This window comes from Schistocerca gregaria, unplaced genomic scaffold (genome assembly GCF_023897955.1).
Source record: "Schistocerca gregaria isolate iqSchGreg1 unplaced genomic scaffold, iqSchGreg1.2 ptg000337l, whole genome shotgun sequence".
Classification (NCBI taxonomy): domain Eukaryota; kingdom Metazoa; phylum Arthropoda; class Insecta; order Orthoptera; family Acrididae; genus Schistocerca; species Schistocerca gregaria.
In genome coordinates, this window is record NW_026061802.1 from 465,412 (window position 1) to 491,301 (window position 25,890).

Genomic DNA, 25,890 nt, shown 5'->3' on the forward strand with positions numbered 1-25,890 from the left:
GCGTAAGTGGTGGACAAAATAGTCATCTCCGCGGACTTCACCGGTTCACCTGTCGGCAGCTGCACAACACGTCTTTGAATACATTCAGAACGAATATGACCTGGAGAATTGCAAGCTGCACACGTTCGTGGTTGACCATCATAAATGACGATACCTCGATAACCGCAAACGTTAATGTAAGACGGAATATGTCGTAATAAGTCCACCTTCAACTGCCTGACACCGTTCAAAACCTGATATTTGTGAGCACCGGACCATTTTTCTGCAAAATTACTGAGGACCTTCCCAAAGGGTGCAATAACAAGATTGATCGCATCTGTAGGAACTTCAAAGGGTAGCTCAAAAATTCGAATTGTTCGAATACCAAGTCCCACATGATCGACTGTAACTTCGCCAATATTTCCATCACTGTGTTTAAACTTAAGCTTACCACCGGTATTATTGACAACTCGTTCGCATAACTCAGGGTTTTTCAGCTTCAAGTACATCACACTACTCACAATTGACAAGTGAAAACCAACAGTATCTTCAAACGGAACTTGAACAACTTCCTCTAACCAATCCTCAATTTCGAAAGATTTAGGTCGAGCAAAACGTCGATCAAAGGTAAATTTCAGAGTGTCCTTTCTACTAAGTTGAGCCATTACTGCATTTTCGAACGTTGACAGAATATCTAACTACTGCGAAGCGCCGGCGAAAACGCACAGACTTACACAGCGGATGTAAACAAAGCCAGCCGCAGAGCGAAGCACAGCACGACGAACCGCTCGCCACCGCCGCTGCAGGCAGACTGCCACTAGACCACACAGAACTTGCTTGACAACAGTGAGATTTACTCCGTCTCTTCTCGTATTTTGTGCTGAATCTGGACTAAGTGCTGTTCTCTGCTTGCGATCATATCTGCGCCTACAGATCGGCATGGCGCACAGTTCAAAATTGACTGTCCATTGCTGTGTGCATCGCATTTTGCTTGTAACAGGGGAGGAGAAATATCAAACTTGTTACGTCGTCATAATTGGAAGTAAACATTTTGACGCTGAGGAGTGCACTTCGAGTGGATAACGGATGACAGTTAAGTACGTTCCCTAGCAACAGCAACGCCGTTAATGCAGCCATGATGTACAGAAAATTAAATGCCACGGGTGAGGATCGAACTCACGACCTTAAGATTATGAGACTTACGCGCTGCCTACTGCGCTACCGAGGCACGCGGGAGACGACCTACCAGGAAACTAGCTAAGCCTCACATATTAGAGATAGACAGTTTGCGCTTTCTGAACAATCTGTTGTCTTGCTACACGTGCTGTCCCGACTCTCTAGATTAAACTGCAGCCGCAGCTATACAGCTATAAGGTCCTGGGCTGACGCATCTCAAGCGAGCAATCCGCGTGGCAGCATTGTAGCCAGAAGAGCAAAATAATGCATCCACCGGGAATCGAACCCGGGCCACCCTCGTGGTGGCCGAGCATTCTACCACTTTTGTTGTTGTTGTTGTTGTTCTCATTTTGTTCGTTGCAGTTGTTGGGGGGCGGACGTCCGATGACGCCCGTTCAAGTTCATCGTTGACTCAGTCCTTCATTAGAGGGAGCAGATAATCCTCTGACCGAACACGCTGAGTTATCGTGCCGGCATACCTTAAGATTATGAGACTTAGGCACTACCTACTGCGCTACCGACACAAAACCACTGAGCCACAGATGCTCGACAAGCTACCCATGCAATACGAGCAGCTGTTGGCAGGGAAAGTGGGATTGCCACCCAGCGACGTCGAAAAAAGGGCTAAACTCGCGGAGTCCTCCACTACACTGCCTTAAAACGACCGCTCATCACTATCGTGTGAGTAACCTTGCGTCAGCGGCGACGAGTCTTGCCCAAAGACGTAGCGTGCTTGGAGGCGCTGCCCGAATGCGTGTGGATGCACCCTCCTACCTCGTAATGCGCCTGCAGCTCCTATAGCCGTGGGCCGCTGCCGGCGGGCGGGAAGCCGACACAGCGCGGCGTTGCGAGCAGTGGCACTGCAGTGGTGTTGTAATTATGAGCATAGTTTCCTGCCAAGCAGTTGATTCGGGTTCGATTCCCGGCCACCGCAAGTGGCGCTAATATTTCCCTGTCATTATGTGGGCTCCTGCTGTTAAATTAACGTTTTTTTTTCGTCGTTGCACCACCCAGACCATCCTGTGGTATGTCCCGACTTGTCCCGACTTTGCTCGGCTGACGCGAAAGCTGACGCTTGGAAATCGCCCTTATGTAAAGGACAGGCACTATAGACGGCTGTGAGAGGTGAGGTGTGGCGGGTACCAAAACGCGATATTTTCTGCTCCTTCTGCCAAAACAAAAAAAGAAAAAACCGACGCAGTCGGTAAGACATTTTTATATTCTTCTTTTTGCTTTTTCATCCTATGTTTCCCATTTTTTTCGATTTTTAAATTAAGGTTTTGTTTCGTCGTTGCACCACCCAGACCATCCTGTAGTATGTCCCGACTTGTCCCGACTTTGCTCGGCTGACGCGAAAGCTGACGCTTGGAAATCGCCCTTATGTAAAGGACAGGCACTATAAACGGCTGTGAGAGGTGAGGTGTGGCGAGGTACCAAAACGGGATATTTTCTGCTCCTTCTTCCAAAACAAAAAAAGAAAAAAACCAACGCAGTCGGTAGGACTCGAACCTACGCTCCCAGAGGGAATCTGATTTCTAGTCAGACGCCTTAACCACTCGGCCACGAGTGCTTGTAGGACAAGCAACCCTCGAAACGTGAAAAACATAACCGATTGCGTCTGCGCAGAATGTTGACAGGAAACGAAAACCGTGCACTGATTACGGCAGGGCTACTATCGCTATGACACGAGACATTACGGAAGCGTTAAAATCTTCGCCCGGACAGGGACTTGAACCCTGGACCCTTAGGTTAAAAGCCTAATGCTCTACCGACTGAGCTATTCGGGCTTTGGCTTGTTGCGGCTGGAGCTGCTTCAAGCAACGTGATTAACTGGGACGTGTGTGTAGGCTTCTGGCGCTACTGGCGACTTCACCGACTTCTCACTGACGCTGGTAGCAGCCCACAGCGGACCAGTGCCTCTTCTCCCTTTATTCCGGTGCTGACAGTAACTGCATCACGTGCCTGCTTTCCCCGATTACGTTCGGTTGAAGCTAAGGAAGAAGGGCGACCAACGACAGTTCGAAGGCCAAAACATAGAGCGTTGTGTGCGCAAACAGTTCCGTTCCGGTACCGGCAATCGAACCCGGGCCTCCTGGGTGAAAGCCAGGTATCCTAGCCACTAGACCACACAGAACTTGCTTGACAACAGTGAGATTTACTCCGTCTCTTCTCGTATTTTGTGCTGAATCTGGACTAAGTGCTGTTCTCTGCTTGCGATCATATCTGCGCCTACAGACCGGCATGGCGCACAGTTCAAAATTGACTGTCCATTGCTGTGTGCATCGCATTTTGCTTGTAACAGGGGAGGAGAAATATCAAACTTGTTACGTCGTCATAATTGGAAGTAAACATTTTGACGCTGAGGAGTGCACTTCGAGTGGATAACGGATGACAGTTAAGTACGTTCCCTAGCAACAGCAACGCCGTTAATGCAGCCATGATGTACAGAAAATTAAATGCCACGGGTGAGGATCGAACTCACGACCTTAAGATTATGAGACTTACGCGCTGCCTACTGCGCTACCGAGGCACGCGGGAGACGACCTACCAGGAAACTAGCTAAGCCTCACATATTAGAGATAGACAGTTTGCGCTTTCTGAACAATCTGTTGTCTTGCTACACGTGCTGTCCCGACTCTCTAGATTAAACTGCAGCCGCAGCTATACAGCTATAAGGTCCTGGGCTGACGCATCTCAAGCGAGCAATCCGCGTGGCAGCATTGTAGCCAGAAGAGCAAAATAATGCATCCACCGGGAATCGAACCCGGGCCACCCTCGTGGTGGCCGAGCATTCTACCACTTTTGTTGTTGTTGTTGTTGTTCTCATTTTGTTCGTTGCAGTTGTTGGGGGGCGGACGTCCGATGACGCCCGTTCAAGTTCATCGTTGACTCAGTCCTTCATTAGAGGGAGCAGATAATCCTCTGACCGAACACGCTGAGTTATCGTGCCGGCATACCTTAAGATTATGAGACTTAGGCACTACCTACTGCGCTACCGACACAAAACCACTGAGCCACAGATGCTCGACAAGCTACCCATGCAATACGAGCAGCTGTTGGCAGGGAAAGTGGGATTGCCACCCAGCGACGTCGAAAAAAGGGCTAAACTCGCGGAGTCCTCCACTACACTGCCTTAAAACGACCGCTCATCACTATCGTGTGAGTAACCTTGCGTCAGCGGCGACGAGTCTTGCCCAAAGACGTAGCGTGCTTGGAGGCGCTGCCCGAATGCGTGTGGATGCACCCTCCTACCTCGTAATGCGCCTGCAGCTCCTATAGCCGTGGGCCGCTGCCGGCGGGCGGGAAGCCGACACAGCGCGGCGTTGCGAGCAGTGGCACTGCAGTGGTGTTGTAATTATGAGCATAGTTTCCTGCCAAGCAGTTGATTCGGGTTCGATTCCCGGCCACCGCAAGTGGCGCTAATATTTCCCTGTCATTATGTGGGCTCCTGCTGTTAAATTAACGTTTTTTTTTCGTCGTTGCACCACCCAGACCATCCTGTGGTATGTCCCGACTTGTCCCGACTTTGCTCGGCTGACGCGAAAGCTGACGCTTGGAAATCGCCCTTATGTAAAGGACAGGCACTATAAACGGCTGTGAGAGGTGAGGTGTGGCGAGGTACCATAACGGGATATTTTCTGCTCCTTCTTCCAAAACAAAAAAAGAAAAAAAACCGACGCAGTCGGTAAGACTTTTTTATATTCTTCTTTTTGCTTTTTCATCCTATTTTTCCCATTTTTTCGATTTTTAAATTAAGGTTTTGTTTCGTCGTTGCACCACCCAGACCATCCTGTAGTATGTCCCGACTTGTCCCGACTTTGCTCGGCTGACGCGAAAGCTTACGCTTGGAAATCGCCCTTATGTAAACGACAGGCACTATAAACGGCTGTGAGAGGTGAGGTGTGGCGAGGTACCAAAACGGGATATTTTCTGCTCCTTCTTCCAAAAGAAAAAAAGAAAAAAAACCAACGCAGTCTTTTTTTTCTTTTTTTTTAGTTTTTTTTTTTTTTTTTTTTTTTTTTTTTTTTTTTTTTTTTTTTTTTTTTTTTTTTTTTTTTTTTAAATAGGGCCTCCCAACTCCCCTTATAGCCCGTCCTTGCGCTCTCCAATTACGCCTTCTTCGGCGAGCTTCTTTAGCTATAAATAAAAATACGCTGCTTCTTCCAAACTTAGAAGACGAATTTGTTAACTCTTCATGTAGTCTGAAAAGAGGAAACTTCTCGGTTCATGTTCCGTGGCCGTCGACGTCCTGTGTAAGACCTGCACCTTCCAGTTGAAGTGATGAAATCGGAGACCCTGAATTCCTACGTGGAAAATTTCTTGTGTTCATTGACCGCAATCGAAGCATCGAAGAAAGATAAAGTCCTCGTGAAGTGAAAGCTCATGATTATGACGACTGCGAATCAGTTGCTTTGCGCCTACACTTCATAAATTAAAAATTAGAAAATAAAAGTATGACAGCGTATCAGGCGCATCGCACCGAAAATCGATAAAATAAAGAATTTAGGTTGAAAAAAAAAAGGGAATAAAAAGCAAATACTGCCTGAGTAGTCCTCTCAGCCATAGGGGCGGTACACCCTTCACGCGTTCCATGATATTATGTTCCAAAGCTTCGTGGCGGCCAGTAGATATATGTAATGGTAAGGTATCGACGCACATTATCAAAGGAATAAGTTCACTCCCGGCCTTTACAAACTGTCTGTCGTTTAAGGAAAAGGAAAACACAATTCTCCCCGACGTGTTAAAAATAAATTAAAATTAAGTGAAAGTCCTCCTTTATTGAAACCCAAATAACTCCGTGGCAGCTTCGTGCGCAACGCATTCGTGATGGGACGCCGATGACGCAGGAATCAGACGTTGGAAAAATAAGAGAAAGAGAAAACATAAAAAAAAACACTAAACGACAGCGAACACAAAACACACACGAACACAGGATAATACATTGGGAACATTCGTCGTAATTTCCACATGGCAGTCCTTGTACAATAGGCACTCTTCCTGTAGCATTCAATTTGCAAGGACCATGACTTCGCACTCAAAAACAGTTCAGAGCACTGAGGGAAATAAAGATTGCAGCAGTGAAGTCCGTATTATAGCAGTCTGTCGTGGGCAAATGCGAGTGCAATTTGCAGGAAATTGGCAAAGAGTTTAGGATAATCGTTCCTGGTTTTAGTAAGGTCATGTTGCGTAGCCAAATAAACCAAAAAGGCATAGTCACCCGTAAGTCTTAAATGCAGGATGGAGAACACAGTGTGAGCCACGATCCATGCGGTAGCGGCACGCTTCGTAGGCGGATACGGATTAAAGTCTGGGATCAAAGCCGTGTCCGCTGAAAAACTGGCAGCGCTGGTCCGGTTAATAAGTGCGAGCATCCTGGCGGCAAGGTTCCAGATCGACAATGACCTCAGGCACACGAAACGATGTTCTAACGTGTCGTCTTGTCGACAGTCTTCACACAAGCTCGACGGAGATAAATGGATGCGGCGCAGCTTTTCGTTGGTGGGGATAATTCTGTTAACCACTTGGTACCAAAAGCTGCTGACTTCCGCTGACAGGTAAGGAGCGTGAACGTGAGCCCACGCCGTCCTCCACGCAGACCGCGGGTAGCGCGCCTCCATCTTATTGCCGACTGGCCGTCCTCTTAGTCCGTGGTAGACACCTTTCACAGTCCGCGTTCGATGGTCAAGTACGTCGGCGGCGAGATAACTTTTCTGAATGTAGTATTCTCGAACATACCGCAGCTGAAACGGTATTGTAGTCGGGTCGAGAGGGGCCACGTCAGACAGAGGACGATGAATATTGAGCAAGACAGCCGTTGGGCCGGACGGATCCTGTTCAATGGTGACGCTCGTCCGATGAACGAGCAACGCCGCGGCTTTCGTTGCGAAATGAATAAGGCCGAGTCCTCCCTGTTCGCGCGGCAAAGTACATGTGTCGTAAGCCACCTTGAAAATATGTCCCCGCCACAACAGCCAATAGACTGCCTGTGTTATGGCTCTGCCCAAATTCTTGGGTACCTGAAATAACTGTGCGAGGTACCAAGCTTTGCTGAGCAAGAAAACATTTATTAAAAGCACCCGCTGTGTTAATGCGAGGGTGCGAGTCGCGCACAGGCTAGCCATAGCTCGTATGCCATTTAAGACAATGCGCCAGTTGTAAGACGCAGTCTGTAGCAGATTGGGTTGAAAACGAACACCCAAAATTTTGTGTTCCCGTTTCACTGTAAACCACGGGCGTTTGAAGCCCCGCGTCGCCGCATAAACGGGCAGAAAAACCGTCTTTCGGTTATTGATGCTCGCGCCGGATGCACGTTCATACTGGGTGAGAACTGCGCGTATTGTGTCGAAGTCTGTGGCCGAGGACACCAAGAGGCCAAGGTCATCGGCGTAAGCGCGACAAACGTGCTTCTCATCCCCAATCCGTATTCCCCTGCAAGCACTGTGCAAATTACGCAACAAAGGATCTATGGAAATTGCGTAAAGTGCCATTGACAGAGGGCACCCTTGTTTGACAGAACAGCGGAGTGGCACAGGTTCCGACAGAAATCCATTGATGCTAATCCGTGAGGTGGAATTATTGAAAAGGTTAAAAATCATAGTGATAAACTTTACACCGAAACCAAATTTCTGTAGCACTCGCCGGAGATATAGGTGGCTAACTCTGTCAAATGCCATTGCGAAATCGATGGATAAAATGCCAAAAGAAATTCTATTTGTCGAAGCATAGGCAATGGCATCTCGGTACGTCGAGACAGCACCATAGATAGTGCGTTTCGGCACAGAATAGTATTGAAAGGGACTAATCAGTTTTTTCATGACTAGTTTCAAACGAGAAGAGACACATTTGGTAAAGAGTTTATAATCGTCATTAAGAAGGGTGATCGGTCGAAGATTGCACAGTTTCCTTGTGACAGTAACCTTTGGAGCCAATACCACAATACCCTCCAGGAAGGACGCGGGGACGTCCACGCCATTTAAAATTTCATTAAAAACATCAGTCAGGGCCGAGCCAAACAAGTGCCAAAAGTGTAGATAAAATTCCGGTGGCAAGCCATCTGCACCCGGGGATTTATTAGGGGAACATAGTTTTAAGACATCACGCACTTCCTCTACGGTAAATTGTTCAGTGAGGTGACGGCGGTCCCTTACTGATAAGACGTATGGAACGTCATGGAGAAGCTCGGAAATGGCAGCAGCATCCGTGCGTTTCTCACTGAAAATTTCGACAAAGTGACGGCGGGCCTCGGCAAGAATTGCCGCCTGGCCGTAAAGACGCGCACCGTCAGCTGATTCCAGCTCCGTGACGTAACGTCGCGTAGCGCGCCGGCGTTCGCGCAGCTGGTGAAAGACGGAGGGTGCTTCATCGACAAGCTTCCCGGGGGCCCGACTCCGTACGACAGATCCGCGCAATGAGTCCCTTTTCAAGTTAAGAAGACGGTGTTTTATTTGCCGAATTGTCGCCATCCGAAGAGCGGGATTATCTGTGTGCAAGTGGATGGCATCATTTAAACATCTCTCATAAAATTGCAATGTACATCGCTCCCAATGAGCAACATTCTGACTAAACTCCAGGATGGTCTTGCGTAAAGCCGGCTTAACAGATTCTACCCACCAAGACAAAGTGGAGGCATATAGGCCGCGATATTTCAGCACCCTCTGCCAAACACGCACGATAACCGGCGCAAATTGTGGGTGTGAAATATGTCTCACATTAAACTTCCATAACCGACTTGCGCGGGGTTTAATCGCCAACAGAGAATGAAATCTGCAGACATACGCGCAATGATCGGAAAAAATCACGGGGTGAACAGAGGACTCCGTGAGACAGTGCTGTTTCTCCCGAGAAACATAAATTCTGTCAAGCCGACTCCTACCCGTGGGGTAAAAGAAAGTAAATCCCACGTCCCGTGGGTGTAAATAACACCAAGAGTCAATTAAATTCATCTCCGTGACGAGTGTCTGCAATTCAAGGCACTTATATGGCCGCGGCTCCTGATCTCTATCGTCCAGCACACAATTAAAATCGCCGCCCATGACTACAGGCAGGTGGGGGCCCTGTAAAAGGTGACAAACGTCACTACTATAAAAAACGCGGCGAAGCGGCTGCCCGTCGGCTCCAGAAGGGGCGTACACGTTAATGTATCGTACGTTGTTAATCGTGCAAGCTATACCACGACCATTCGGAATTGTAGCAACATTACTAAAATCATGATCAACCCGAATTAAAATGGCAGTACCACAATTACACTCGACATCAAAGTTCAAGAGGACTTGATATCCCGGAATCGAGTGAATTAGATCTGTCACAACCTCCTGCAAAAACACTACGTCAGCAGCAATGTTATTTAAAAAACCCACAAAACTTTCAAACTTTACATACGACTCCAATTTATTAAGATTTATAGTAGCAACGACCGATGGTGAGCGTGCTACCATAGACTACAGGAAAAAAAAAAAACACACACACACACACACAAATTTAAATAAATTAGACAACGGGAATGGACCCACCCTCCTCCTCCATATCGTCTGCCCAGTCAGAACGTGCAGACGGTGCAGCCGAAGTAAGCGGTTCTTGTGTGGGAGGTGCAGACGCCGAATCCTGCGAAGAGGGGCGCGTGCGCCGCTGGGGGGTGTCTTCCGCCTTACGCTTAACCGAAAGTTGTGCCGGGTTCGTTGCCTGAGACGTCGTAGTGTCCATCGCTAACGTTGCATCAGAGTGGTGCAACATTTCTTTTAACTGCCGGACAACCTGTTCCCGCCTGTCTTCCTACACACTTGTCGTAGGCGCTGGCTGACTGCTCGCCACAGGACGCTGTGGACGACGTCCTGCCGCGACCGACGGCCGAGATTCGACTACGGGGCGGGGCAAGGGCTTGTGCACCGACCTTTGCACAGATTTTGGCTTTTGTTTCGACTTCGGACGCGGAACCTGCTTCCATTCCGGAGACGGGCTACGTTCTCCGCGAGAAAGGGATCGCTTTTCTAAAATCCGTGAACTGCTGGCACTGCGGAAGCGTTCGTTATTACCACGCCTCTCCGAAACACTTTCGCGCCGTGGCTTTGGTTCCTGTGTGGCAGTAGCCCCGTCCGGAACACCTTGAAGTACGGCATTTGATGGGGACGAATCCACAACCACAACAGGGGGAGTAACCACCTGAACGGGTTCTGATCCGGTCCGTTCCAGAACTTCAGGCACAGCCAGAGGCTGAAGTACTACGGGAACTGACTGAGGAGGGACGGACATGGCTTGAACAGAATCAATACCGGTTGCAATGGGATCAGTTTCCATCGCGACCGCAGCATTTAAAGGCGTTGCCGTTTCCACGGAACGTGCCGGTGAAGGGGGAACACCCAACAACACGGACGCGTATGACGCGTCGTCAGCTTGGCAACGGGGCGGCAGCTGCACAGGGCGCCGACGCCGAGGACAATTTTGCCTAAAATGGTCTGTGGCATTACAATAGGAGCAGGTTTGCGGCTGACCACTATACGAAATAAAAGCCCTGTGGCCGGCCATAACCAAAAACGAAGGAACGTGCTTCCTCACAATCATTTTAACACTACGGATACCGTTTTCCACTTGATATATATAAGCGGATGACCACTTTTCTTTCGTAACAGACAAAACTGTACCATAAGGCGTAAGGCTACGAGCTATTGTCTCATTTTTAGTTTCGAACGGAAGATTAAATACTCTCACATTTCTGATACCAAAACCCGCATTCGACAAAGTAACATTGCTAATTGACCCATCAGAGTGTTTAAATTTTCGTACACCACCGTTTTCACTGACGAGAGCATCACACAGTTCCGGACTTTTCAGTTTGACGAACAAAGAGTTCAGGAACGCGTCTAATTGCAAGCCTAGCACATCACTTTCAGGAATTTTCAAGTCAGTTTTCAGCCACGAATGAATTTCGAAAGCAGACGGTCGGGTTACGTTTCTGTCAAATTCACATTGGATATTATTTTCGCGTTCTTCAGAATCCATCGTAACTTACAGTTCAGCTGACTACAGCAGCGAAGAAACAGGCACCGCGCCGAACCGCCGCCAACCGCGAAGCACACGTAAACACCGCACGATACGTCGGAGCGAGCGCGCGATGTGTTCGGGCCCACGGCTCCAAAACATACGCTTGCCGAAACCCGGGATCGAACCAGGGACCTTTAGATCTTCAGTCTAACGCTCTCCCAACTGAGCTATTTCGGCTCACACCTAAGTCCGCAGATTTGCGCGTCTTCGTTAACCTCTGAATCGCCGCCAATTTCACAGTCATCTTCGTCTGATAAGACATAGGGACGCTGAAAGGCGAGCAGCAGATGCAGTGAAGTACCACACACATTTCTTCTGATTCCATCATCGTAAGAAGCAAACATGTCGACTCGATTCATGTAATATTGACTTCGCTTTCTCTAGAAAACCTTTGCTATATCGATGCCACGTGCAACTCGTGTGCAGAGAACGAGACACAAGAAGGAGTGAGCCTCTCTACCATGTGAGAGGCAGTATCTAGCAGATACACACGCTAAAACATTTGACTTGCGTTAGCTCATAAATTGCTACACGTAATTGTCTGCAAGCTAAAATGGACACATCTGCACTGCCCAGAGAGGCGACACTTGCACTCACACCTGGTGGACGGCAGTGTGACGAGGCGATGAGCTGTGGCTTCTGGGTGCGACTGTAGCGCTGCAGCCAATAATACTGCACATTGCCGGCGACCCACGTGTTTAGTAGTGACGCAACTGCTAGAATGCAGCTGAACGCCCATCTTTTGAGAGCTACAGAATTTCCGCAGTCGGCAGGACTCGAACCTACGCTCCCAGAGGGAATCAGATTTCAAGTCAGACGCCTTAACCACTCGGCCACGACTGCCGGTAGCAGTAGCGTCTTCCGACACGTGAAAGTGCACCTTTAGAAGCAATCCAATGGCAGAAAGCGGCGTGGCCTCACTCTTTTCTGTAGTGTTTCCATTGCCAGCACATTAGCCGTTACGAAAGTGTATTAATTTTCGCCTAGACATGGCGTTGAACCCAACACCCTTTGGTTGAAAATCAAACGCTCTACCGACTGAGCTATCGTACAGCTGCGTGGCGTGCGAGTGATTCGCATGACGTAATTACTGGCTTATGGCTCCAATGGCGACTTCACCGACTTCCCACTGACGCACCGCTGACGCTAGTTTTCTGTCGTCTTAAGTGGTCGACATACTTGCAAGTAGCTGCGAGATCTTAAGAAAAGAAACGCTGCACCATTGCTTTTTCCGCACTCGAATGACTGAATTGCGATTCTTAAAAAAGAGAGAAATGAATGTTGGCTCTGTCCAACTCTTCCAAGCAAGTCTGTGTACTCACGAACTCGGCGTCGACGCGAGAAAATGACGGGAGCACACTCGTGGGCCTGCGACGGCTTTCTGCAGTCCCAGCGTCAGTGAGAGGAGAACCGGTAGCCACAGTAAGCAGCAGCCGTCGCGACACTCAGTATTGTTAAACGGAAATTTTCGTCTTGTTGAAGATGGCGCCATCGGTTTGCAACCGCGTTCACGTGTGTGAAAATATTTGCTCCTCTTTACGCAAAATCGCACGCAGCCGGTAGGATTCGAACCTACGCTCCCAGAGGGAATCTGATTTCGAGTCAGACGCCTTAACCACTCGGCCACGACTGCCCGTAGGTCGAGGTTCTCCGACACATGCAACTTCTACGGTTTAAAGCTATGTGGCATCAGAAAACGGCGTAGCTGCATTCTTTTCCGTAGTGTTTCCACCGCTACCAGAGGAATCGCTACCAAAGTATTAAAATTTCCGCCCCAACAAGGACTTGAACCCTGGACCCTTCGGTTAAAAGCCTAATGCTCTACCGACTGAGCTATCCGGGCTCACACGACAGTAGAGAACATCCCACGATGCACAGCTGTACATTGACTCATGTCCTTCACAGCTGTGCTATCGCTGCATGGAGCTGTTACTAATTAAACGTCGCCTGAATGCTGTCTACAAACGTGTCGCGCTAAGCTCGTAGCAGACTATCGAAGAATGCTGACACACGATGCAAAAACAAGCCGCAGCAGTCGTTAGGTCTCATACGTTGGAGTAGAGGATTTACGTGTTTTGTCGACACTCACTGAGTAATTGGAAATTTCACAAGCATTTCGAATGCAATGCTTCCCACGTTTGCGCTCATTTCACGGTTCCGTTGGAGACGTTCTTCACCTCCTGACACAAAAAAAGGAACGCAGTCGGTAGGACTTTTCGTATTTTCTTACTTCTCAGGGAGTTGCCTACTGTGTTCCTCTTACGGCAAGCACTAGACAACCTGAACAGTTACAGGATAGAGTCATTTTTGTTATCGGCTGTACCTACATCATCACAGACTCGCAGCAATTCCATGTCCGCAGATTTGCGCGTCTTCGTTAAACTCTGAATCGCCGCCAATTTCACAGTCATCTTCGTCTGATAAGACATAGGGACGCTGAAAGGCGAGCAGCAGATGCAGTGAAGTACCACACACATTTCTTCTGATTCCATCATCGTAAGAAGCAAACATGTCGACTCGATTCATGTAATATTGACTTCGCTTTCTCTAGAAAACCTTTGCTATATCGATGCTACGTGCAACTCGTGTGCAGAGAACGAGACACAAGAAGGAGTGAGCCTCTCTACCATGTGAGAGGCAGTATCTAGCAGATACACACGCTAAAACATTTGACTTGCGTTAGCTCATAAATTGCTACACGTAATTGTCTGCAAGCTAAAATGGACACATCTGCACTGCCCAGAGAGGCGGCACTTGCACTCACACCTGGTGGACGGCAGTGTGACGAGGCGATGAGCTGTGGCTTCTGGGTGCGACTGTAGCGCTGCAGCCAATAATACTGCACATTGCCGGCGACCCACGTGTTTAGTAGTGACGCAACTGCTAGAATGCAGCTGAACGCCCATCTTTTGAGAGCTACAGAATTTCCGCAGTCGGCAGGACTCGAACCTACGCTCCCAGAGGGAATCTGATTTCAAGTCAGACGCCTTAACCACTCGGCCACGACTGCCGGTAGCAGTAGCGTCTTCCGACACGTGAAAGTGCACCTTTAGAAGCAATCCAATGGCAGAAAGCGGCGTGGCCTCACTCTTTTCTGTAGTGTTTCCATTGCCAGCACATTAGCCGTTACGAAAGTGTATTAATTTTCGCCTAGACATGGCGTTGAACCCAACACCCTTTGGTTGAAAATCAAACGCTCTACCGACTGAGCTATCGTACAGCTGCGTGGCGTGCGAGTGATTCGCATGACGTAATTACTGGCTTATGGCTCCAATGGCGACTTCACCGACTTCCCACTGACGCTAGTTTTCTGTCGTCTTAAGTGGTCGACATACTTGCAAGTAGCTGCGAGATCTTAAGAAAAGAAACGCTGCACCATTGCTTTTTCCGCACTCGAATGACTGAATTGCGATTCTTAAAAAAGAGAGAAATGAATGTTGGCTCTGTCCAACGCTTCCAAGCACGTCTGTGTACTCACGAACTCGGCGTCGACGCGAGAAAATGACGGGAGCGCACTCGTGGGCCTGCGACGGCTTTCTGCAGTCCCAGCGTCAGTGAGAGGAGAACCGGTAGCCACAGTAAGCAGCAGCCGTCGCGACACTCAGTATTGTTAAACGGAAATTTTCGTCTTGTTGAAGATGGCGCCATCGGTTTGCAACCGCGTTCACGTGTGTGAAAATATTTGCTCCTCTTTACGCAAAATCGCACGCAGCCGGTAGGATTCGAACCTACGCTCCCAGAGGGAATCTAATTTCGAGTCAGACGCCTTAACTACCCCGCCACGACTGCCCGTAGGTCGAGGTTCTCCGACACATGCAACTTCTACGGTTTAAAGCTAAGTGGCATCAGAAAACGGCGTAGCTGCATTCTTTTCCGTAGTGTTTCCACCGCTACCAGAGGAATCGCTACCAAAGTATTAAAATTTCCGCCCCAACAAGGACTTGAACCCTGGACCCTTCGGTTAAAAGCCTAATGCTCTACCGACTGAGCTATCCGGGCTCACACGACAGTAGAGAACATCCCACGATGCACAGCTGTACATTGACTCATGTCCTTCACAGCTGTGCTATCGCTGCATGGAGCTGTTACTAATTAAACGTCGCCTGAATGCTGTCTACAAACGTGTCGCGCTAAGCTCGTAGCAGACTATCGAAGAATGCTGACACACGATGCAAAAACAAACCGCAGCAGTCGTTAGGTCTCATACGTTGGAGTAGAGGATTTACGTGTTTTGTCGACACTCACTGAGTAATTGGAAATTTCACAAGCATTTCGAATGCAATGCTTCCCACGTTTTCGCTCATTTCACGGTTCCGTTGGAGACGTTCTTCACCTCCTGACACAAAAAAAGGAACGCAGTCGGTAGGACTTTTCGTATTTTCTTACTTCACAGGGAGTTGCCTACTGTGTTCCTCTTACGGCAAGCACTAGACAACCTGAACAGTTACAGGATAGAGTCATTTTTGTTATCGGCTGTACCTACATCATCACAGACTCGCAGCAATTCCATTGGCATCAGCTTCAAAACATACGCTTGCCGAAACCCGGGATCGAACCAGGGACCTTTAGATCTTCAGTCTAACGCTCTCCCAACTGAGCTATTTCGGCTCACACCTAAGTCCGCAGATTTGCGCGTCTTCGTTAACCTCTGAATCGCCGCCAATTTCACAGTCATCTTCGTCTGATAAGACATAGGGACGCTGAAAGGCGAGCAGCAGATGCAGTGAAGTACCACACACATTTCTTCTGATTCCATCATCGTAAGAAGCAAACATGTCGACTCGATTCATGTAATATTGACTTCGCTTTCTCTAGAAAACCTTTGCTGTATCGATGCCACGTGCAACTCGTGTGCAGAGAACGAGACACAAGAAGGAGTGAGCCTCTCTACCATGTGAGAGGCAGTATCTAGCAGATACACACGCTAAAACATTTGACTTGCGTTAGCTCATAAATTGCTACACGTAATTGTCTGCAAGCTAAAATGGACACATCTGCACTGCCCAGAGAGGCGACACTTGCACTCACACCTGGTGGACGGCAGTGTGACGAGGCGATGAGCTGTGGCTTCTGGGTGCGACTGTAGCGCTGCAGCCAATAATACTGCACATTGCCGGCGACCCACGTGTTTAGTAGTGACGCAACTGCTAGAATGCAGCTGAACGCCCATCTTTTGAGAGCTACAGAATTTCCGCAGTCGGCAGGACTCGAACCTACGCTCCCAGAGGGAATCTGATTTCAAGTCAGACGCCTTAACCACTCGGCCACGACTGCCGGTAGCAGTAGCGTCTTCCGACACGTGAAAGTGCACCTTTAGAAGCAATCCAATGGCAGAAAGCGGCGTGGCCTCACTCTTTTCTGTAGTGTTTCCATTGCCAGCACATTAGCCGTTACGAAAGTGTATTAATTTTCGCCTAGACATGGCGTTGAACCCAACACCCTTTGGTTGAAAATCAAACGCTCTACCGACTGAGCTATCGTACAGCTGCGTGGCGTGCGAGTGATTCGCATGACGTAATTACTGGCTTATGGCTCCAATGGCGACTTCACCGACTTCCCACTGACGCTAGTTTTCTGTCGTCTTAAGTGGTCGACATACTTGCAAGTAGCTGCGAGATCTTAAGAAAAGAAACGCTGCACCATTGCTTTTTCCGCACTCGAATGACTGAATTGCGATTCTTAAAAAAGAGAGAAATGAATGTTGGCTCTGTCCAACGCTTCCAAGCACGTCTGTGTACTCACGAACTCGGCGTCGACGCGAGAAAATGACGGGAGCGCACTCGTGGGCCTGCGACGGCTTTCTGCAGTCCCAGCGTCAGTGAGAGGAGAACCGGTAGCCACAGTAAGCAGCAGCCGTCGCGACACTCAGTATTGTTAAACGGAAATTTTCGTCTTGTTGAAGATGGCGCCATCGGTTTGCAACCGCGTTCACGTGTGTGAAAATATTTGCTCCTCTTTACGCAAAATCGCACGCAGCCGGTAGGATTCGAACCTACGCTCCCAGAGGGAATCTAATTTCGAGTCAGACGCCTTAACTACCCCGCCACGACTGCCCGTAGGTCGAGGTTCTCCGACACATGCAACTTCTACGGTTTAAAGCTAAGTGGCATCAGAAAACGGCGTAGCTGCATTCTTTTCCGTAGTGTTTCCACCGCTACCAGAGGAATCGCTACCAAAGTATTAAAATTTCCGCCCCAACAAGGACTTGAACCCTGGACCCTTCGGTTAAAAGCCTAATGCTCTACCGACTGAGCTATCCGGGCTCACACGACAGTAGAGAACATCCCACGATGCACAGCTGTACATTGACTCATGTCCTTCACAGCTGTGCTATCGCTGCATGGAGCTGTTACTAATTAAACGTCGCCTGAATGCTGTCTACAAACGTGTCGCGCTAAGCTCGTAGCAGACTATCGAAGAATGCTGACACACGATGCAAAAACAAACCGCAGCAGTCGTTAGGTCTCATACGTTGGAGTAGAGGATTTACGTGTTTTGTCGACACTCACTGAGTAATTGGAAATTTCACAAGCATTTCGAATGCAATGCTTCCCACGTTTTCGCTCATTTCACGGTTCCGTTGGAGACGTTCTTCACCTCCTGACACAAAAAAAGGAACGCAGTCGGTAGGACTTTTCGTATTTTCTTACTTCTCAGGGAGTTGCCTACTGTGTTCCTCTTACGGCAAGCACTAGACAACCTGAACAGTTACAGGATAGAGTCATTTTTGTTATCGGCTGTACCTACATCATCACAGACTCGCAGCAATTCCATTGGCATCAGCTTCAAAACATACGCTTGCCGAAACCCGGGATCGAACCAGGGACCTTTAGATCTTCAGTCTAACGCTCTCCCAACTGAGCTATTCCGGCTCACACCTAAGTCCGCAGATTTGCGCGTCTTCGTTAACCTCTGAATCGCCGCCAATTTCACAGTCATCTTCGTCTGATAAGACATAGGGACGCTGAAAGGCGAGCAGCAGATGCAGTGAAGTACCACACACATTTCTTCTGATTCCATCATCGTAAGAAGCAAACATGTCGACTCGATTCATGTAATATTGACTTCGCTTTCTCTAGAAAACCTTTGCTATATCGATGCCACGTGCAACTCGTGTGCAGAGAACGAGACACAAGAAGGAGTGAGCCTCTCTACCATGTGAGAGGCAGTATCTAGCAGATACACACGCTAAAACATTTGACTTGCGTTAGCTCATAAATTGCTACACGTAATTGTCTGCAAGCTAAAATGGACACATCTGCACTGACACCTGGTGGACGGCAGTGTGACGAGGCGATGAGCTGTGGCTTCTGGGTGCGACTGTAGCGCTGCAGCCAATAACACTGCACATTGCCGGCGACCCACGTGTTTAGTAGTGACGCAACTGCTAGAATGCAGCTGAACGTCCATCTTTTGATGAGCTACAAAATTTCCGCAGTCAGCAGGACTCGAACCTACGCTCCCAGAGGGAATCTGATTTCAAGTCAGACGCCTTAACCACTCGGCCACGACTGCCGGTAGCAGTAGCGTCTTCCGACAAGTGAAAGTGCACCTTTAGAAGCAATCCAATGGCAGAAAGCGGCGTGGCCTCACTCTTTTCTGTAGTGTTTCCATTGCCAGCACATTAGCCGTTACGAAAGTGTATTAATTTTCGCCAAGACATGGCGTTGAACCCAACACCCTTTGGTTGAAAATCAAACGATCTACCGACTGAGCTATCGTACAGCTGCGTGGCGTGCGAGTGATTCGAGAGAACGAGACACAAGAAGGAGTGAGCCTCTCTACCATGTGAGAGGCAGTATCTAGCAGATACACACGCTAAAACATTTGACTTGCGTTAGCTCATAAATTGCTACACGTAATTGTCTGCAAGCTAAAATGGACACATCTGCACTGACACCTGGTGGACGGCAGTGTGACGAGGCGATGAGCTGTGGCTTCTGGGTGCGACTGTAGCGCTGCAGCCAATAACACTGCACATTGCCGGCGACCCACGTGTTTAGTAGTGACGCAACTGCTAGAATGCAGCTGAACGTCCATCTTTTGATGAGCTACAAAATTTCCGCAGTCGGTAGGACTCGAACCTACGCTCCCAGAGGGAATCTGATTTCAAGTCAGACGCCTTAACCACTCGGCCACGACTGCCGGTAGCAGCAGCGTCTTCCGACAAGTGAAAGTGCACCTTTAGAAGCAATCCAATGGCAGGAAGCGGCGTGGCCTCACTCTTTTCTGTAGTGTTTCCATTGCCAGCACATTAGCCGTTACGAAAGTGTATTAATTTTCGCCTAGACATGGCGTTGAACCCAACACCCTTTGGTTGAAAATCAAACGCTCTACCGACTGAGCTATCGTACAGCTGCGTGGCGTGCGAGTGATTCGCATGACGTAATTACTGGCTTATGGCTCCAATGGCGACTTCACCGACTTCCCACTGACGCACCGCTGACGCTAGTTTTCTGTCGTCTTAAGTGGTCGACATACTTGCAAGTAGCTGCGAGATCTTAAGAAAAGAAACGCTGCACCATTGCTTTTTCCGCACTCGAATGACTGAATTGCGATTCTTAAAAAAGAGAGAAATGAATGTTGGCTCTGTCCAACGCTTCCAAGCACGTCTGTGTACTCACGAACTCGGCGTCGACGCGAGAAAATGACGGGAGCGCACTCGTGGGCCTGCGACGGCTTTCTGCAGTCCCAGCGTCAGTGAGAGGAGAACCGGTAGCCACAGTAAGCAGCAGCCGTCGCGACACTCAGTATTGTTAAACGGAAATTTTCGTCTTGTTGAAGATGGCGCCATCGGTTTGCAACCGCGTTCACGTGTGTGAAAATATTTGCTCCTCTTTACGCAAAATCGCACGCAGCCGGTAGGATTCGAACCTACGCTCCCAGAGGGAATCTAATTTCGAGTCAGACGCCTTAACCACTCGGCCACGACTGCCCGTAGGTCGAGGTTCTCCGACACATGCAACTTCTACGGTTTAAAGCTAAGTGGCATCAGAAAACGGCGTAGCTGCATTCCTTTCCGTAGTGTTTCCACCGCTACCAGAGGAATCGCTACCAAAGTATTAAAATTTCCGCCCCAACAAGGACTTGAACCCTGGACCCTTCGGTTAAAAGCCTAATGCTCTACCGACTGAGCTATCCGGGCTCACACGACAGTAGAGAACATCCCACGATGCACAGCTGTACATTGACTCATGTCCTTCACAGCTGTGCTATCGCTGCATGGAGCTGTTACTAATTAAACGTCGCCTGAATGCTGTCTACAAACGTGTCGCGCTAAGCTCGTAGCAGACTATCGAAGAATGCTGACACACGATGCAAAAACAAGCCGCAGCAGTCGTTAGGTCTCATACGTTGGAGTAGAGGATTTACGTGTTTTGTCGACACTCACTGAGTAATTGGAAATTTCACAAGCATTTCGAATGCAATGCTTCCCACGTTTGCGCTCATTTCACGGTTCCGTTGGAGACGTTCTTCACCTCCTGACACAAAAAAAGGAACGCAGTCGGTAGGACTTTTCGTATTTTCTTACTTCTCAGGGAGTTGCCTACTGTGTTCCTCTTACGGCAAGCACTAGACAACCTGAACAGTTACAGGATAGAGTCATTTTTGTTATCGGCTGTACCTACATCATCACAGACTCGCAGCAATTCCATTGGCATCAGCTTCAAAACATACGCTTGCCGAAACCCGGGATCGAACCAGGGACCTTTAGATCTTCAGTCTAACGCTCTCCCAACTGAGCTATTTCGGCTCACACCTATGTCCGCAGATTTGCGCGTCTTCGTTAAACTCTGAATCGCCGCCAATTTCACAGTCATCTTCGTCTGATAAGACATAGGGACGCTGAAAGGCGAGCAGCAGATGCAGTGAAGTACCACACACATTTCTTCTGATTCCATCATCGTAAGAAGCAAACATGTCGACTCGATTCATGTAATATTGACTTCGCTTTCTCTAGAAAACCTTTGCTATATCGATGCTACGTGCAACTCGTGTGCAGAGAACGAGACACAAGAAGGAGTGAGCCTCTCTACCATGTGAGAGGCAGTATCTAGCAGATACACACGCTAAAACATTTGACTTGCGTTAGCTCATAAATTGCTACACGTAATTGTCTGCAAGCTAAAATGGACACATCTGCACTGCCCAGAGAGGCGGCACTTGCACTCACACCTGGTGGACGGCAGTGTGACGAGGCGATGAGCTGTGGCTTCTGGGTGCGACTGTAGCGCTGCAGCCAATAATACTGCACATTGCCGGCGACCCACGTGTTTAGTAGTGACGCAACTGCTAGAATGCAGCTGAACGCCCATCTTTTGAGAGCTACAGAATTTCCGCAGTCGGCAGGACTCGAACCTACGCTCCCAGAGGGAATCTGATTTCAAGTCAGACGCCTTAACCACTCGGCCACGACTGCCGGTAGCAGTAGCGTCTTCCGACACGTGAAAGTGCACCTTTAGAAGCAATCCAATGGCAGAAAGCGGCGTGGCCTCACTCTTTTCTGTAGTGTTTCCATTGCCAGCACATTAGCCGTTACGAAAGTGTATTAATTTTCGCCTAGACATGGCGTTGAACCCAACACCCTTTGGTTGAAAATCAAACGCTCTACCGACTGAGCTATCGTACAGCTGCGTGGCGTGCGAGTGATTCGCATGACGTAATTACTGGCTTATGGCTCCAATGGCGACTTCACCGACTTCCCACTGACGCTAGTTTTCTGTCGTCTTAAGTGGTCGACATACTTGCAAGTAGCTGCGAGATCTTAAGAAAAGAAACGCTGCACCATTGCTTTTTCCGCACTCGAATGACTGAATTGCGATTCTTAAAAAAGAGAGAAATGAATGTTGGCTCTGTCCAACGCTTCCAAGCACGTCTGTGTACTCACGAACTCGGCGTCGACGCGAGAAAATGACGGGAGCGCACTCGTGGGCCTGCGACGGCTTTCTGCAGTCCCAGCGTCAGTGAGAGGAGAACCGGTAGCCACAGTAAGCAGCAGCCGTCGCGACACTCAGTATTGTTAAACGGAAATTTTCGTCTTGTTGAAGATGGCGCCATCGGTTTGCAACCGCGTTCACGTGTGTGAAAATATTTGCTCCTCTTTACGCAAAATCGCACGCAGCCGGTAGGATTCGAACCTACGCTCCCAGAGGGAATCTAATTTCGAGTCAGACGCCTTAACTACCCCGCCACGACTGCCCGTAGGTCGAGGTTCTCCGACACATGCAACTTCTACGGTTTAAAGCTAAGTGGCATCAGAAAACGGCGTAGCTGCATTCTTTTCCGTAGTGTTTCCACCGCTACCAGAGGAATCGCTACCAAAGTATTAAAATTTCCGCCCCAACAAGGACTTGAACCCTGGACCCTTCGGTTAAAAGCCTAATGCTCTACCGACTGAGCTATCCGGGCTCACACGACAGTAGAGAACATCCCACGATGCACAGCTGTACATTGACTCATGTCCTTCACAGCTGTGCTATCGCTGCATGGAGCTGTTACTAATTAAACGTCGCCTGAATGCTGTCTACAAACGTGTCGCGCTAAGCTCGTAGCAGACTATCGAAGAATGCTGACACACGATGCAAAAACAAACCGCAGCAGTCGTTAGGTCTCATACGTTGGAGTAGAGGATTTACGTGTTTTGTCGACACTCACTGAGTAATTGGAAATTTCACAAGCATTTCGAATGCAATGCTTCCCACGTTTTCGCTCATTTCACGGTTCCGTTGGAGACGTTCTTCACCTCCTGACACAAAAAAAGGAACGCAGTCGGTAGGACTTTTCGTATTTTCTTACTTCACAGGGAGTTGCCTACTGTGTTCCTCTTACGGCAAGCACTAGACAACCTGAACAGTTACAGGATAGAGTCATTTTTGTTATCGGCTGTACCTACATCATCACAGACTCGCAGCAATTCCATTGGCATCAGCTTCAAAACATACGCTTGCCGAAACCCGGGATCGAACCAGGGACCTTTAGATCTTCAGTCTAACGCTCTCCCAACTGAGCTATTTCGGCTCACACCTAAGTCCGCAGATTTGCGCGTCTTCGTTAACCTCTGAATCGCCGCCAATTTCACAGTCATCTTCGTCTGATAAGACATAGGGACGCTGAAAGGCGAGCAGCAGATGCAGTGAAGTACCACACACATTTCTTCTGATTCCATCATCGTAAGAAGCAAACATGTCGACTCGATTCATGTAATATTGACTTCGCTTTCTCTAGAAAACCTTTGCTGTATCGATGCCACGTGCAACTCGTGTGCAGAGAACGAGACACAAGAAGGAGTGAGCCTCTCTACCATGTGAGAGGCAGTATCTAGCAGATACACACGCTAAAACATTTGACTTGCGTTAGCTCATAAATTGCTACACGTAATTGTCTGCAAGCTAAAATGGACACATCTGCACTGCCCAGAGAGGCGACACTTGCACTCACACCTGGTGGACGGCAGTGTGACGAGGCGATGAGCTGTGGCTTCTGGGTGCGACTGTAGCGCTGCAGCCAATAATACTGCACATTGCCGGCGACCCACGTGTTTAGTAGTGACGCAACTGCTAGAATGCAGCTGAACGCCCATCTTTTGAGAGCTACAGAATTTCCGCAGTCGGCAGGACTCGAACCTACGCTCCCAGAGGGAATCTGATTTCAAGTCAGACGCCTTAACCACTCGGCCACGACTGCCGGTAGCAGTAGCGTCTTCCGACACGTGAAAGTGCACCTTTAGAAGCAATCCAATGGCAGAAAGCGGCGTGGCCTCACTCTTTTCTGTAGTGTTTCCATTGCCAGCACATTAGCCGTTACGAAAGTGTATTAATTTTCGCCTAGACATGGCGTTGAACCCAACACCCTTTGGTTGAAAATCAAACGCTCTACCGACTGAGCTATCGTACAGCTGCGTGGCGTGCGAGTGATTCGCATGACGTAATTACTGGCTTATGGCTCCAATGGCGACTTCACCGACTTCCCACTGACGCTAGTTTTCTGTCGTCTTAAGTGGTCGACATACTTGCAAGTAGCTGCGAGATCTTAAGAAAAGAAACGCTGCACCATTGCTTTTTCCGCACTCGAATGACTGAATTGCGATTCTTAAAAAAGAGAGAAATGAATGTTGGCTCTGTCCAACGCTTCCAAGCACGTCTGTGTACTCACGAACTCGGCGTCGACGCGAGAAAATGACGGGAGCGCACTCGTGGGCCTGCGACGGCTTTCTGCAGTCCCAGCGTCAGTGAGAGGAGAACCGGTAGCCACAGTAAGCAGCAGCCGTCGCGACACTCAGTATTGTTAAACGGAAATTTTCGTCTTGTTGAAGATGGCGCCATCGGTTTGCAACCGCGTTCACGTGTGTGAAAATATTTGCTCCTCTTTACGCAAAATCGCACGCAGCCGGTAGGATTCGAACCTACGCTCCCAGAGGGAATCTAATTTCGAGTCAGACGCCTTAACTACCCCGCCACGACTGCCCGTAGGTCGAGGTTCTCCGACACATGCAACTTCTACGGTTTAAAGCTAAGTGGCATCAGAAAACGGCGTAGCTGCATTCTTTTCCGTAGTGTTTCCACCGCTACCAGAGGAATCGCTACCAAAGTATTAAAATTTCCGCCCCAACAAGGACTTGAACCCTGGACCCTTCGGTTAAAAGCCTAATGCTCTACCGACTGAGCTATCCGGGCTCACACGACAGTAGAGAACATCCCACGATGCACAGCTGTACATTGACTCATGTCCTTCACAGCTGTGCTATCGCTGCATGGAGCTGTTACTAATTAAACGTCGCCTGAATGCTGTCTACAAACGTGTCGCGCTAAGCTCGTAGCAGACTATCGAAGAATGCTGACACACGATGCAAAAACAAACCGCAGCAGTCGTTAGGTCTCATACGTTGGAGTAGAGGATTTACGTGTTTTGTCGACACTCACTGAGTAATTGGAAATTTCACAAGCATTTCGAATGCAATGCTTCCCACGTTTTCGCTCATTTCACGGTTCCGTTGGAGACGTTCTTCACCTCCTGACACAAAAAAAGGAACGCAGTCGGTAGGACTTTTCGTATTTTCTTACTTCTCAGGGAGTTGCCTACTGTGTTCCTCTTACGGCAAGCACTAGACAACCTGAACAGTTACAGGATAGAGTCATTTTTGTTATCGGCTGTACCTACATCATCACAGACTCGCAGCAATTCCATTGGCATCAGCTTCAAAACATACGCTTGCCGAAACCCGGGATCGAACCAGGGACCTTTAGATCTTCAGTCTAACGCTCTCCCAACTGAGCTATTCCGGCTCACACCTAAGTCCGCAGATTTGCGCGTCTTCGTTAACCTCTGAATCGCCGCCAATTTCACAGTCATCTTCGTCTGATAAGACATAGGGACGCTGAAAGGCGAGCAGCAGATGCAGTGAAGTACCACACACATTTCTTCTGATTCCATCATCGTAAGAAGCAAACATGTCGACTCGATTCATGTAATATTGACTTCGCTTTCTCTAGAAAACCTTTGCTATATCGATGCCACGTGCAACTCGTGTGCAGAGAACGAGACACAAGAAGGAGTGAGCCTCTCTACCATGTGAGAGGCAGTATCTAGCAGATACACACGCTAAAACATTTGACTTGCGTTAGCTCATAAATTGCTACACGTAATTGTCTGCAAGCTAAAATGGACACATCTGCACTGACACCTGGTGGACGGCAGTGTGAC

At 48.8% G+C, this 25,890-nt stretch overlaps 29 non-coding genes across 29 annotated transcripts; all 29 read right to left on the minus strand.

The window, feature by feature from the left end:
• Positions 1-1,134: 1,134 nt before the first annotated feature.
• On the minus strand, positions 1,135-1,207 carry Trnam-cau (transfer RNA methionine (anticodon CAU)). The gene has a single exon. It is a non-coding gene; the product is annotated as a tRNA-Met (tRNA).
• Positions 1,208-2,643: 1,436 nt separating this feature from the next.
• Trnas-aga (transfer RNA serine (anticodon AGA)) lies at positions 2,644-2,725 on the minus strand. The gene has a single exon. It is a non-coding gene; the product is annotated as a tRNA-Ser (tRNA).
• A 144-nt stretch (positions 2,726-2,869) lies between these two features.
• Positions 2,870-2,942, minus strand: Trnak-uuu (transfer RNA lysine (anticodon UUU)). The gene has a single exon. It is a non-coding gene; the product is annotated as a tRNA-Lys (tRNA).
• A 670-nt stretch (positions 2,943-3,612) lies between these two features.
• Positions 3,613-3,685, minus strand: Trnam-cau (transfer RNA methionine (anticodon CAU)). The gene has a single exon. It is a non-coding gene; the product is annotated as a tRNA-Met (tRNA).
• Positions 3,686-11,294: 7,609 nt separating this feature from the next.
• On the minus strand, positions 11,295-11,367 carry Trnaf-gaa (transfer RNA phenylalanine (anticodon GAA)). The gene has a single exon. It is a non-coding gene; the product is annotated as a tRNA-Phe (tRNA).
• Positions 11,368-11,951: 584 nt separating this feature from the next.
• On the minus strand, positions 11,952-12,033 carry Trnas-uga (transfer RNA serine (anticodon UGA)). Its single transcript has one exon. It is a non-coding gene; the product is annotated as a tRNA-Ser (tRNA).
• A 708-nt stretch (positions 12,034-12,741) lies between these two features.
• Trnas-cga (transfer RNA serine (anticodon CGA)) lies at positions 12,742-12,823 on the minus strand. Its single transcript has one exon. It is a non-coding gene; the product is annotated as a tRNA-Ser (tRNA).
• Positions 12,824-12,960: 137 nt separating this feature from the next.
• Positions 12,961-13,033, minus strand: Trnak-uuu (transfer RNA lysine (anticodon UUU)). The gene has a single exon. It is a non-coding gene; the product is annotated as a tRNA-Lys (tRNA).
• A 1,085-nt stretch (positions 13,034-14,118) lies between these two features.
• Trnas-uga (transfer RNA serine (anticodon UGA)) lies at positions 14,119-14,200 on the minus strand. Its single transcript has one exon. It is a non-coding gene; the product is annotated as a tRNA-Ser (tRNA).
• A 697-nt stretch (positions 14,201-14,897) lies between these two features.
• Positions 14,898-14,979, minus strand: Trnas-cga (transfer RNA serine (anticodon CGA)). Its single transcript has one exon. It is a non-coding gene; the product is annotated as a tRNA-Ser (tRNA).
• Positions 14,980-15,116: 137 nt separating this feature from the next.
• On the minus strand, positions 15,117-15,189 carry Trnak-uuu (transfer RNA lysine (anticodon UUU)). Its single transcript has one exon. It is a non-coding gene; the product is annotated as a tRNA-Lys (tRNA).
• Positions 15,190-15,725: 536 nt separating this feature from the next.
• On the minus strand, positions 15,726-15,798 carry Trnaf-gaa (transfer RNA phenylalanine (anticodon GAA)). The gene has a single exon. It is a non-coding gene; the product is annotated as a tRNA-Phe (tRNA).
• A 584-nt stretch (positions 15,799-16,382) lies between these two features.
• Trnas-uga (transfer RNA serine (anticodon UGA)) lies at positions 16,383-16,464 on the minus strand. The gene has a single exon. It is a non-coding gene; the product is annotated as a tRNA-Ser (tRNA).
• Positions 16,465-17,161: 697 nt separating this feature from the next.
• On the minus strand, positions 17,162-17,243 carry Trnas-cga (transfer RNA serine (anticodon CGA)). The gene has a single exon. It is a non-coding gene; the product is annotated as a tRNA-Ser (tRNA).
• Positions 17,244-17,380: 137 nt separating this feature from the next.
• Positions 17,381-17,453, minus strand: Trnak-uuu (transfer RNA lysine (anticodon UUU)). The gene has a single exon. It is a non-coding gene; the product is annotated as a tRNA-Lys (tRNA).
• A 536-nt stretch (positions 17,454-17,989) lies between these two features.
• On the minus strand, positions 17,990-18,062 carry Trnaf-gaa (transfer RNA phenylalanine (anticodon GAA)). Its single transcript has one exon. It is a non-coding gene; the product is annotated as a tRNA-Phe (tRNA).
• Positions 18,063-18,623: 561 nt separating this feature from the next.
• On the minus strand, positions 18,624-18,705 carry Trnas-uga (transfer RNA serine (anticodon UGA)). Its single transcript has one exon. It is a non-coding gene; the product is annotated as a tRNA-Ser (tRNA).
• A 548-nt stretch (positions 18,706-19,253) lies between these two features.
• Positions 19,254-19,335, minus strand: Trnas-uga (transfer RNA serine (anticodon UGA)). The gene has a single exon. It is a non-coding gene; the product is annotated as a tRNA-Ser (tRNA).
• A 708-nt stretch (positions 19,336-20,043) lies between these two features.
• Positions 20,044-20,125, minus strand: Trnas-cga (transfer RNA serine (anticodon CGA)). The gene has a single exon. It is a non-coding gene; the product is annotated as a tRNA-Ser (tRNA).
• Positions 20,126-20,262: 137 nt separating this feature from the next.
• Trnak-uuu (transfer RNA lysine (anticodon UUU)) lies at positions 20,263-20,335 on the minus strand. Its single transcript has one exon. It is a non-coding gene; the product is annotated as a tRNA-Lys (tRNA).
• A 536-nt stretch (positions 20,336-20,871) lies between these two features.
• On the minus strand, positions 20,872-20,944 carry Trnaf-gaa (transfer RNA phenylalanine (anticodon GAA)). The gene has a single exon. It is a non-coding gene; the product is annotated as a tRNA-Phe (tRNA).
• Positions 20,945-21,528: 584 nt separating this feature from the next.
• Trnas-uga (transfer RNA serine (anticodon UGA)) lies at positions 21,529-21,610 on the minus strand. The gene has a single exon. It is a non-coding gene; the product is annotated as a tRNA-Ser (tRNA).
• Positions 21,611-22,307: 697 nt separating this feature from the next.
• Positions 22,308-22,389, minus strand: Trnas-cga (transfer RNA serine (anticodon CGA)). Its single transcript has one exon. It is a non-coding gene; the product is annotated as a tRNA-Ser (tRNA).
• Positions 22,390-22,526: 137 nt separating this feature from the next.
• On the minus strand, positions 22,527-22,599 carry Trnak-uuu (transfer RNA lysine (anticodon UUU)). Its single transcript has one exon. It is a non-coding gene; the product is annotated as a tRNA-Lys (tRNA).
• Positions 22,600-23,135: 536 nt separating this feature from the next.
• On the minus strand, positions 23,136-23,208 carry Trnaf-gaa (transfer RNA phenylalanine (anticodon GAA)). The gene has a single exon. It is a non-coding gene; the product is annotated as a tRNA-Phe (tRNA).
• Positions 23,209-23,792: 584 nt separating this feature from the next.
• Trnas-uga (transfer RNA serine (anticodon UGA)) lies at positions 23,793-23,874 on the minus strand. The gene has a single exon. It is a non-coding gene; the product is annotated as a tRNA-Ser (tRNA).
• A 697-nt stretch (positions 23,875-24,571) lies between these two features.
• Trnas-cga (transfer RNA serine (anticodon CGA)) lies at positions 24,572-24,653 on the minus strand. Its single transcript has one exon. It is a non-coding gene; the product is annotated as a tRNA-Ser (tRNA).
• Positions 24,654-24,790: 137 nt separating this feature from the next.
• On the minus strand, positions 24,791-24,863 carry Trnak-uuu (transfer RNA lysine (anticodon UUU)). The gene has a single exon. It is a non-coding gene; the product is annotated as a tRNA-Lys (tRNA).
• A 536-nt stretch (positions 24,864-25,399) lies between these two features.
• Trnaf-gaa (transfer RNA phenylalanine (anticodon GAA)) lies at positions 25,400-25,472 on the minus strand. The gene has a single exon. It is a non-coding gene; the product is annotated as a tRNA-Phe (tRNA).
• Between the last annotated feature and the right edge of the window lie 418 nt (positions 25,473-25,890).